Source organism: Chiloscyllium plagiosum, chromosome 27 (assembly GCF_004010195.1).
Source record: "Chiloscyllium plagiosum isolate BGI_BamShark_2017 chromosome 27, ASM401019v2, whole genome shotgun sequence".
NCBI lineage: Eukaryota > Metazoa > Chordata > Chondrichthyes > Orectolobiformes > Hemiscylliidae > Chiloscyllium > Chiloscyllium plagiosum.
Genome location: NC_057736.1, coordinates 13,070,686 through 13,083,266, shown reverse-complemented (window position 1 = coordinate 13,083,266; position 12,581 = coordinate 13,070,686). Strand labels below are relative to the sequence as shown.

The window sequence follows — 12,581 nt, the reverse complement described above, 5'->3', positions numbered from 1 at the left end:
TGTTCTCTATTTCTGTGTTTTTAATGATTACAAAGGTGTCATCCACATATCTGACCCAGAGTTTGGGTTTTCTAGACCATTCCTAGACGTGATGGTACAGAGAACACCGAACGGAGAATTTACCACAAAGGTATACAGGAAAGCCACACACACAGACCAAGTCCTGAACTACGAAAGCAACCACCCAGACACACACAAAAGAAGTTGCATCAAGACACTGTTCAAAAGGGCCACAACACACTGCAGCACACCAGAACTGCAAAAAAGGAAGAACAACACCTATACAATGTATTCGCCAAAAACGGATACCCCGTGCAATTCCATCAACAGATGCCTAAGGGAAAGACAACGGAACAAGGACATGCTGCAACCCAAAGGACTAGCCACACTACCATACATCAAGAGCATTTCCGAACTGACAGCCAGACTACTGCGACCACTAGGACTCATAACAAACCAACAGCCACTCTCAGACAACAACTCACCAGATCGAAGGACCCGCTACCCAGCATGAGCAAAACTAATGTAATGTACAAAATCCCAAGCAAGGACTGCACAAAACACTACATAGGACAAACAGGAAGACAGCTAACGATCTGCATCCATGAACACCAACTAGCCCCGAAGCAACATGACCAGCTATCCTTAGTAGCCACACACGCAGATGACAAGCAACATGAATTTGACTGGGACAACACTACTATTATAGGACAAGCCAAACAGAGAACAGCCAGGGAATTCCTAGAGGCATGCCACTCATCCACAGATTCAAATCAATAAGCACATCGACCTGGACCCAATATACCGACCACTGCAGTGGACAGCTGGAACTGACAACCGGAAGCGGCAGAGACAAACCACTGTAAATGCCAGAGGAAACATCACAGAAGCGCTTCACAGGAGGGTCCCAAGCACTGAGGATGTCACCTAGACAGGGGATGAAACGTCTGCAACACAAATTCCCAGCTCGGTGAACAGAACCACAATAATGTCTTTTATCTGATACATTTCGATGCAACTTAATCTTTAAAAACATTTTGTCTCTCTTCAAAGCACCATCAAGTGCACCCTGGATAACATCTCTTCATCGGGCACCACATACAGTTATTTGCTGCCATTCCACATGTTATATGTTTCGTTACTATCATACTGCTACATTCCCTTCTACATTTTGATAGGCTGCAGTGGATTTGATTCTTCCAAGCTTGGGGCTAACATTAGCCAAGGATCCCAGCTTTCCAGCAGTCAGTAAGAGACCATCCTTTCAGGGTGAAATATTTCAAACCATTTCCCAAAATAATGGGGCACTGCAAATTTTATTCACCTTCCTTACCTAGTGCTGAGCAGTTTGCTTACGAATCTTTGACAGTGGATGAAATCCAACCTCAGCCCCCGAGTCAGGGAGATTAATGCCAGCTCTGACTCAAAACGGGCAATACTTGTGTATGTGTGGGTGCACAGTCAATCCGTTTCTATTGCTGTCAGTTTAGAATGGTGCAGTTTTTTTGGCATTCTTGCAAATTCCATAAAACTTCCCCTGAATTATTTTTAGTGAAGAAATTCAATATTCATTTAAAAATCTCCATTCTTAATCGAGGAGTTTGTGATTTTAAAAAAGTTAAATTTAGTGGGTAGTGACCAGTTTTGTTTCTGTACAGTTGATGATTTGAACTTGTGGTAAGTTTCTATCGAATTTTATCAAACTCAAGGCATTTCCAACGACACCGACAGTCACAGAGGCTTCTGGAGATTCACTGCTGTTTGTCCTGCTTTCTACAACACACCCCGGCGAACTGATTAGTTCAACATTGGCAATGAAGTACATTGCAACCTTGTCACAACAACCAATTGTTAGCACAAACAAATGCGAGTGAATAGGTTGTGGTTGTTTCACGTGACGAGGATAAAGGTTTAAATTGTTTTATTAAAAAAGATACCTTTCCCTTCGAGAATGACGAGGTTTAATGGTGAATAAACAAGATACAAAGCTGGAATGCATGCCCCGCGGATTGTGTCCCTGTTAGAGCGAGCCTAGTCCCCTCCAGATGAAGAAATGAATTGTGTTACCTGTTACTGTGTTCCTCCACTTTCTTACACGGAGTCTGGAATATGACAGAACAGCAAACAGGAAAGACTCTCCCAAGTGTTGTGAAGGTGGTCGATGCTGTTCAAAAGCTCCCCTGAATGTTCACCACCAGTCCCCAATATTTGCCTGGGAGTTCTCTTCAGATGTTTCAGTTTGAGAATGAGCCCTTGTCCTAGTTGGGCTCCGGTTAATCCTTCAATGTGCTGAGAGGGTGTGAAGATGGTAACAGATGCAGATGGAGAGATTCAGTGTCTCAGCCACCTCTTCCTGGTGGACTCAGATACTGCTGCCAGCAATGATTCATCATTCCTCTCTGTTCAATGGCATTTTTGCTGAAGGTGGAATTGTAGCAATAAATAAACCGTGGACGTGAACACTTGCTGGAGAAATCGGGCTTACCGTTACTGCTCGATTATTCTAGGCTAGTGAACACCGATTGACACGTGTAACCCCTTTGTCAGCTAGCTTTCAGTTAGTTCGTTTACCTGGACCTCGAAACTTGACAATAAGAGACAAGAACTCTGTGCCTACTGCCTTCTGCCTCTACGTAGCTGTGATTCTCTCTCTGATTCCTTATCTGTCTGTAATTTTCTCTCTGTATATCTACCTCCTCTCTTTCACCAAATCATGAACGTGCTGCACTGTGTGTGTCTCTTGTTTATCATTGTGCCTGTTGCTGAATCTAGTAACAAGATGATAACAAGTAGAAGCAGGAATAGGCAATTAGGTCAACTGAGCTTGCTGGACCATTCAAGAGCATAATGACTGATCCCATTGAAGCCTTAAAGCACCCTGATTGGATGAAAAGACCTTGACACACCTTAATCAACTGTACCCTATAAACTGTGACTCCCTTGTCAGTCACAAAACTGTCTGAGCCTTGAATATGTTCAAATAAAATGGAGGAGGTGCGTAGGGTTCAAATCTGGATTGAATGGTGTACTGGAAACACTTGCATGATGGCACTTATACAATTTTATATTGATATTTGGGGGTTAGAATATTTTTCAAAATATATTTTTCAAATCAGTCCTGAAAACCCTCATTCTAGAGAAATCATACTGGACTCAAAACATTAGCTGTTTCTTTCTCTCCACAGATGATGCCAGACCTGCAGAGATTCTCCAGCATGTTGCAGTGTTTGTTGATAAAGGAGCCTTTTGCCAACAATGCTTTCTGGTCTGCAGCAGGATAGGTGTTAAGCTTCAAAAATGTGTGAGCAATGGACCTACAATGACAATGCACTACCGAGACTGATTGGTTAAAGAGGGCAATACACAAAATTCATAGCAGGTCCATCGGAATTTGAAAAATGGAAGACAGTTTCATGTTTTAGACACGATCTTTTTCAGAACTGAAGAAAGGTTCAGCAGAAATGTTAGACACATTAAATACTAAGGTCTGTTTTCAGGTGCTGACTGCTCGTTTCCAATATTTTCTTATTTTGTTTCAGGTTTCCACTCTTTGCACTTGACTTTCCTTTCATGGTGCAGGATTTAAGGGAAACTTACTTGGTATTGAATGACTTCCAACCGAAGCAGCAATATTAGCAGGAGCTGACTGACACTGGCTACTGTCAACAACTGAAAGTAGTTGGCTTCAAATGTGAAAAGGGCAGCATATTTGAAGAATGCTAATAGACTCATAGATGTTTACAGTGCAGAAAGAGGCCGTTCCACCCATTATGTTCATACTGGTCAACAAAAATCTAACCCCAATAATCCCATTTTCCAGTTCTTGGCCCATAGCCCTGGAAGCTGTGGCAATGCAAGTGAATATGTATTGTCTGTTTATATGTTCAATATATTAATTTATATATGTACCAATAAATATTTATTAATGCTTATTTTGTTTAACTTTTTTTAAAAAATGCAATAATTCTAGTCTTGTGTTTCTTTCAAACAATTGTAACGACACATCAGCTGAATTGGACATCACTGCAGTTATTCCAAATGCTTGTTATTTGATTCAAAAACGGTGAAGTTGACTTTTCTGGAGGAAATAGCTTGCCCGGGTTCAATGGGAAACAATTTTGCAAAATGATTAAGTTGTGTTGGGCAGAGAGGGGGTGATTCTCGGTACAGCTTTGATCATTCTTACCTGAGGCTATCTGAAGCCTCTCTCCAGTGGCAAGTTTCCTCTGTTTACAGTTAATTAGTCTGGGTCTGTCTGCAGGGGTAATGTGGAGAGGGCAAGTGCAGGATATCTGTCTAAGGTGGAGATGCATATTTTATGTTGCATGCCTTCACATCCTCATCTTCCTTTATTGCAACGAGAGGATGCATGATATTTCCATATGGTGCACATGGTTAAGATCAGATTGCTGTATTGCAAAATTATATGGCATTGTGCAATCATTTACAAGTAAGGGCTTTAATAAATAACTAGAATAATCTCAAAATTAGTGTCAGGTCTCATTCATTGTCACAAGCAACTGGGTCCTCATAAGCTGTCAGAATTTCATTTTATTTTGCCTAATCAAAAAACCTGATGCACTTCTTTGTTTATTGTTTTATTGCTACATTGGCCAATCTAAGCTGCAACTTATATTTGGACACCAGTGCCAATAGGGAGGATGGAGTTTCAACTTGTATCCCATAATGTTTCCGCAATATCTCTTTCTATACCGATATTTAGCAAAATCAGTCATCTGAACTTAAAACGGAATGTTGTTGCTACAGTATTTCTGTAGAATGGAGGAGTAGAGGCAGTGCACTACCATGTCCCTGTGGTCTTATGTCTTGTTGCGGTGGTTTCTGGGAAACGTTGGTGTTCTTGATACCAACACTCTTTGTTTTTACCTTGGGCTGATGTGGATGAACTCCTAATCTTCTCTCGGTGAGATGGTATGGCTCTTCTTCTGCCCCTGTGGATACATATATCTTATTTTGAGGGCTGGTTATCAATGTCAATCACTTGGTCTAACACCTCTTGACCAGTGGCCATGGAACAGCCACTCATGACATCAGGTGACTGTTGTCCCTTGCCCACCTTCATCTTGTGGTAGCGAGTTGGAGTGGGTGAGAGGGGTGGGGGAGTTCAGGTGGCGGTTAATATTCCTGAAGAAGGGCTAATGCCCGACACGTCGATTCTCCTGTTCCCTAGATGCTGCCTGACCTGCTGCGCTTTTCCAGCAACACATTTCCATCTCATCATCCACCTTCATCTTGGTTAGTTTTCATTCCTTCTAAGAGCATTTTTTGTTACTTTTGTAACACTGCATTGAGAATGAAGTAGGGTGATCCCTAATAAATTGTGAGTCAAGACCTTGCTAATTCTGAAGACCCACCCTCTGTTTTGACAAAGACCTTTTTTTAACATTTGCACAAGGCTGGTTAGTAATGTGACACAGTTAAATGATGTCTCATGTGCCACAGGATTTATCACATGTGGACTGCTGAGTTAATACAGGTTTAAGGAGGCCCCAATTCTCAACATCCCTGTCAGCCTTCACTGCTCCAAAGAAAACAAGCTCAGCTTGTCCAAACCTTCCTTATAGCTTATACCCTCCAGCCCAGACAGCATCCTATAATGTGCTGACTAGAAATGTATGCAATATTCCAGTTATAGCCTATCAGTTTTTATACAGTTCTACCATAACTTTCCCGCTCTCATATTCCATGTCTCAATAATTAAGGCGCATATCCCATCTTAAGCACATGTTTCCTTGTCCTGCTACCTTTTGGGATTAGATTACTTGCAGTGTGGAAACAGGCCCTTCGGCCCAACAAGTCCACACCAACCCTCTGAAGAGCAACCCACCCAGACCCATTTCCCTACATTTGCCCCTTCACCTAACACTATGGGTAATTTAGCATGGCCAATTCACCTAGCCTGCACATCTTTGGACTGTGGGAGGAAACCCACGCAGACACAGGGAGAATGTGCAAATTCCACACAGACAGTTGCCTGAGGCGGGAATTGAATCTGGGTCTCTGGCACTGTGAGGCAGCAGTGCTAACCACTGTGCCACCGTGCACAATAAAGTCCCTTTGATTTTCAAATACTTTCCAGGATATTACCATTCATAGTGTAATCCCTTCCTTTGTTAAATTCATAACAGCCTTTCTGAGAAAGGTGTGCGAAAGATGTTCTTTTGTCTGGCTGGATTGATCATACTGCGCTCAGAATCCTTATACTTTGCAGCATCTCTTTAGTTGAACGGTGTCAAGGACAGAAGTGAAGAAGACGGAATGCAATTACTTTGACAGACAATCCTACATGAAGCTTGACATTTAAAGCATTGTGTAAGAAACACACTCTGGAATTTTCTCTTTGAAAGAACGACTTACATTTATATAGCACTTTTCATGGACATCTCAAAGTGCTTTGCAGCCAATAAAACAGTTTTTAAGGAACGTTCGCTGTTGTAATGTGGGAACATTGCTTTCGATTCATACACATTATGCTTCCACAAACAGCAACATGGTAATGAAACAAAACATGCTAGACAGCCAGAGTTGGATGCGTTGTGATCTCCAGGGTCTTTTTGTTTTCAGTTAGGATTCTATTGTCTGCAGTAATTTGCTCCTAGCTATATCATAATATCCAGATCATCTGCTTTTAACAGGATTGATCAGGACACCAAGGATAACTCTCCAGTTCTTTTGTGAAATAGTTTATGCAATCCTTTGCATTCCCTGGAGCAGATGGATACGCAGGTGACAGTGCAGTGCTCCCTCAATCCTGCATTGGGATATGAGCTTCATATCGGAGTGGGACTTGAACCCAGAGGCTCAGAGGCAAGAATGTGATTAATTGAGTCAAGGGTGACTAGCTTCTTACTGTTCTTTCTTCTGTTTCAATATGTAGTCCTTGTAATAAACATCAGCTTCATATTAATTGTGGTTGTACAAGAAAACGGATTCTACTTGCTCTGGAGTCACAAATAAGCATGATGAAAAATTGGCCTGATGTTTAATGTAAAGAATCTCAGGAAGTGGGTAATTGTTGTTCCCAGCCACTTAACTCCTGTTCACTGCATGCCTCATGTGGTTTGAATAACAGGGCACCTCCTGCAACTTGCCATGATCAAAAATACAAAGGTTTGGAAAGAAGCCTGAATTGTGACTCATAACATTAACACAATAAACTGTAATGACATCAGCTCATGCATGTTCATTTACTGGCACATGGGATGGGGTGCACTTTGACATATGTCTGTTTTCGCACATATTTCTTTGAGTTGTAATATAACAAATTGCTTCCCTGATTGCAGAACATGGTTGTATCTAATAATGGAACAGGAGGAAGAGTGAGAAGTGTATACAAGAACATTTTCTTATTCACCAACAAGAGAATGAGTAGATAAGGTGTGGAGCTGGAAAAAGTACCACAGGTCAAGCAGCATCAGAGGAAAAAGGGGAGTCAATGTTTCAGGTCGGAAGCTTTCATCAGAACATCACCTGTCCTGATGCTGCTGAAAACCTGAAAAGTTAACTTTCCCTCTCCTCCGATGCTGTTTGATCTGCTGTGCTATTTCCAACTCCACACTTCATCTACTCTGATACTCCAGCATCTGCAATTCTCACTATCTCCAAGTTACTAGAGAAGGAGCAAAACTTGACCTACTCTTGGAAAATATGGCAGGGTAAGTGATTGAGATGTCAATGGGAGAGCACTTTGAGGCAAATTATCACAATTCAATGAGTTTTAAAATGGCTATAGTAACAGATAGACCAGATCTAAAGGTCAGAGTTCTAAATTGGAGGAAGGCTAATTTTGATGGTATTAGGCAAGAACTTTTGAAAGTTGACTGGGGGTAGATATTTCCAGGTAAAGGGTTGGCTAGAAAATGGGAAGCCTTTACAAATGAGATGACAAGAATCCAGAGACAGTATTTTCCAGTTAGAGTGAAAGGCAAGGCTGGTAGGTGCAGGGAATGCTGGATGACTAAAGAAATTGTGGGTTTGGGCAAAAAAAAGGAAGCATATGTCAGGTTTAGACAGAAGGGAATCTCTAGAGGAGTATAAAGAAAGTACGAGTATACTTAAGAGGGAAATCAGGACAGCAAAAAGGAGACATAAGTTAGCCTGACAAATAGGGTTAAGGAGAATCCAAAGGGTTTCAACAAATACATTAAGGATAAAAGAGTAACTAGAGAGAGAATAGTGCCCCTAAAAGATCAGCAAGGCCACCTAAGTGTGGAAACACAGGAAATGGGGAGATACTAAATGAGTGTTTTGCATCAGTGTTTTCCGTGGAGAAGGATATGGAAGCTAGACAGCGTAGGGAAATAAGTAGCAATATCTTGAAAAGTGCCATATTACAGATATGGAGGTGCTGGGTGTCTTAAAATGCATAAAGGTGGATAAATCTCCAGGACCTGATCAGGTGTATCCTAGACCTTTGTGGGGAGCTAGGGAAATGATTGTTGGGCCTCTTGCTGAGATATTTGTATCACTGATTGGCACCGGTGAGGTGCCGGAAGACTGGAGATTGGCTAACGTGGTGCTACTATTTAAGAAAGGTGGTAGGGAAAGGTCAGGCAAGTCTGACATCAGTGGTGGGCAAGTTGTTGGAGGGCATCCTGAGGGACAGGAGTTACATATATTTAGAAAGGCAGAGGGAGGGTTGCTGAACAAAGAGACCTTGGAATGCAGGTTCATAGCTCCTTGAAAGTAGAGTCACAGGTAGATAGGATAGTGAAGAAGGCGTTTGTAATGCTTTCCTTTATTGGTCAGAGCATTGAGTACATGAGCTGGGAAGTCATGTTGTGACTGTACATTGGTTAGGCCGCTTTTGGAATATTGTGTACGATTTTGGTTTCCTTCCTATCGGAAAGATATTGTGAAACTTGAAAGGGTTCAGAACAAAATTGCAAGAATGCTGCCAGGATTGGAGGAGTTGAGCTACAGGGAGAGGCTGAATAGGGTGGGGCTGTTTTCCCTGGAGTGTCGGAGGCTGAGAGGTGATCTTATTGAGGTTTATAAAATCATGAAGGCCATGGATAGAGTAAATAGACAAAGTATTTTCCGTGGGGTGGGAGAGTCCAGAACTAGAGCGTGAGAGGGGAAAGATATGAAAGAGACTTAAGGGGCAACGTTTTCATGCAGAGGGTGGTATGTGTATGGAATGAGCTTCCAGAGGAAGTGGTGGAAGCTGGTACAGTTGCAGCATTTAAAAGGCATTTGGATGGGTATATGAATAGGAAGGATTTAGAGGGTTTTGGGTCAAGTGCTGGCAAGTGGGACTACATTAGGTTGGGATATCTGGTCAGCATGGACGAATTGGACCGAATGGTCTGTTTCTGTACTGTACTTCTCTATGACTCTATGACGATCAGGAATATCCAACATGGCTTTCTGTATGGGAAATCGTGTCTCACTAACTTGACTGAGTTTTTTTGAAGAAGTGACGAAGAGGATTGATGAGGGCAACAAGGACTTCAGTAAGATGTTCGACAAGGTTCCGCATGGTAGACAGGTTAACAATGTTAGATCACATGGAATCCAAGGAGAACTAACCATTTGGATACAGAACTGGCTCAAAGGTAGGAGACAGAGTGTGATGGTGGAGGGTTGCTTTTCAGTCTGGAGGCCTGTGACCAGTGGTGTGTTGCAGGGATTGGTGTTTTTTGTCATTTATATTGTTAGGAGGTTGAAGGTGTGTGCTGTACCTTTAAAAGAGAAGGAATGCTGTTTTGCACTGAGAGCTTACAAACACCTGTCATATGATAAGCTAGCAGTCTCAGAATGTACTAGAAAATTGAAAACATGTAACATTTGGCTGTGAAATAGATACCTGAGTTGATTGCTGTTTTGACAACAATTCGAATCTATCCAATCAGTTTAAATTATGCCCCAGGATACTAAAACCCAATCAAGTTTGAATTTATTGTTTTTGCCAACCTTGAACCAATGAGACAATCCAATGTTTGGGGTATAAAGGAGTGGGTATTTTGAGAGTTAGACAGAGTAACTGCCAGCAAAACACTCTATCCCCAAAGATACCCTTTTTTCATATCAAACATCTTCACAGTAAAGAAAAAGAAGTCAGTCCAGTGAGATTTTCAGCCAAAAGAAGGCAGATACTGATGATGACAGCTGCTGTGTGGTTTGAAATTAAGCTGGTGTAATTTTAATAATTGTTTTTTACTGGAACAGCATATTGTGACAGGGTTGGAAGCAGATAATAAGCAATTAAGAGAAAGGGACTTAAGAGTTGTAAATAGTTGTTGTTTAAGGTTCGCTTTTAGAGTTAAGGAATAAATTAATATTTTATTTAAATAGTCAAATTTGAGAGTTCTCTGTCACTCATATTTTAACAGACTATGAGGCAAGGTGAGCTTTTCTGGATGTTTGTTTTAATTAACAGAAGGGTTCATTGCTGTGACATAACATTATAAATGATTTGGATGCGTATAAAGGAGGCATGATTAGTAATTTTGCAGATGACACCAAAATTAATGGTGAAATGGACAGCGAAGAGGGTAACCTTAGTGTACAATGAGACCTTGAACAGATGGGCCAATGGGCTGAGGAGTGGCAGATGGAGTTTAATTTAGAGAAATGTGAGGTGTTACATTTTGGAGAGGCAAATCAGAGCAGGCCTTGTATACTTAATGGTAGGGTCTTGGGGAAGTGTTGCTGAACAAAGAGATCTTGGGGTGCAGGTTCATAGTTCCTTGAAAGTGGAGTCACAGGTAAACAAGATAGTGAAGAAGGTGTTTAGTATGCTTTCCTTTATTGGTCAGTGCATCGAGTATAGGAGTTGGGAGGTCATGTTGTGGTGGTACAGGACATTGGTTAGGCCAGTTTTGGAATAATAATGTTTATTCAATTTAATAATGTTCATTTCTCATCTCCTTGCTATAGGAAAGATGTTGTGAAACTCGAAAGGGTTCAGAAAAGATTTACAAGGATGTTGTCAGGGTTGGAGGGTTTGAGCTATAGGGAGAGATTGAATAGGGTGGGGTTATTTTCTCTGGAGTGTTGGAGACTGAGAGGTGACCTTGTAGGGGTTTATAAAATCATGAGAGGCATAGATAGGATGAATAGACAATATCTTTTCCCCAGGGTAGGGGAGTCCAAAGCTAGAGGGCATAGGTTTAAGGTGAGAGGGGAATGATTTAAAGGGGACCGAAGGGCAACTTTTTCATGCAGAAGGTAATGCGTGTATAGAATGAGCTGCCAGAGGAAGTGGTGGAGGCTGGTACAATTACAGCATTTAAAAGGCACCTGGATGGGTATATGAATAGGAAGGTTTTAGAGGGATATGGGTCAAATGCTGACAAATGGGATGAGATTAGGTTAGGATGGCTGGTTGGCATGGATGAGTTGGACCAAAGGGTCTGTTTCTGTGCTGTACATCTCTATGACTCTAAATTATGAAACCTTCAAGGAAACTGTACTCAAATGTTTGTTTATGAAATCGTCACGTGTGTAGTAAAGATTGTAGATGGATTCCAGCCTCAAGTTTATGATCCAATTCTTTTTGACCACGCTCATTTGTCCTTAAGCCATGATTAGGTACCAATCCTACCTTGACTGTCAGACAGAAGTTAAAATGATGGAGGGGAAAATCTGATGTCGACTTGAGGTGCCATCTGAAGCGATATTAAATGAAGTAACATTGAGTGTGATGACAGTAACCACTCTGTAGGAGGTTGGTGGCAGCAGCTGTGGCACAGTTGCGAGGAGACTTTGGCAGGTTGGGAGGGTAGATTTGTAGGTGGTCTTGCCACCATCCAAAGCCAGCCACTGGCAAGCTGCCATCAGACTGCTTCAGATCTTGGTTGTCAGGCACCCATTGGCCATCAGCAGGATTCCAACAATAGCCTTTATCAGCTCACAATTAGACATTCATTTATAGCTCTGATGACCCACCTCAAGAAAGACCACCTACAGGCAGAAATGAGTCAGTATATTTTCCTTAAATCCCTCTGCATTTTGTCTTGAAGCCTGTGAGGCGGGTTTGAAGAGACTATTGGGATGGAGGGGGTTACACCCTGTTGGGATGGGGGTGGATCTTTAATGAACCCAGCTAAGAAGGGACCTTGTCCCACACCCTACTCCCTGTTCACCAGCTACCTCAGCAGGAGACTTTGCCACGCTGGCCACTTGGTATAAACCTTACCCGCTGCCAGCCAAATACCAGCGGTGATGGGATGAAGCCTTTATCATCACGGAATTCCTACAGTGTGGAAAGTGACCATTCGGCCCATCAAGTCCACACAGATCCTCCGAAGAGCAATCCACCCAAAATTAGACTCAGCATCTCCTCCTCCCCTCCCCACAATATCCCTGTAAGCCTGCATTTCCCATGGCCTATCCTGCACATCTTTGGACTGTAGGAGAAAACCAGAGCACCTAATAGATGTCCACACAGACACAGGGAGAATGTGTATACTCCACACAGACAGTCAACTAAGGTTGGAATTGAACCCAGGTCCCTGGCACTGTAAGGCTGCCATGCAAACCACTGCACCATTACTCACTTTAAGTGAGCATTAACCCTAAATCTAATCATTATTCTATCCCTAACCCTAACCATT

General features: G+C 42.1%; 1 protein-coding gene and 1 long non-coding RNA gene across 3 annotated transcripts in view; one reads left to right on the top strand and one right to left on the bottom strand.

Annotated features, from left to right (window-relative positions):
• Positions 1–2,945, bottom strand: part of LOC122563551 (orexin receptor type 2-like) — a 30,409-nt gene extending 27,464 nt beyond the window's left edge. The window contains exon 1 of the mRNA XM_043717421.1: positions 2,068–2,945. The gene's annotated coding sequence lies outside the window, so the exon portion shown is untranslated. The remainder of the gene's footprint in view (positions 1–2,067) is intronic.
• Positions 2,906–4,449, top strand: LOC122563553. 2 transcript variants are annotated; one of them, XR_006315650.1, is made up of 3 exons: positions 2,906–2,994; positions 3,186–3,301; positions 3,540–4,449. It is a non-coding gene; the product is annotated as an uncharacterized LOC122563553 (long non-coding RNA). The 2 variants fall into 2 exon arrangements; XR_006315649.1 differs by having other exon boundaries at positions 3,186–3,450.
• The last annotated feature ends 8,132 nt before the right edge of the window (positions 4,450–12,581 follow it).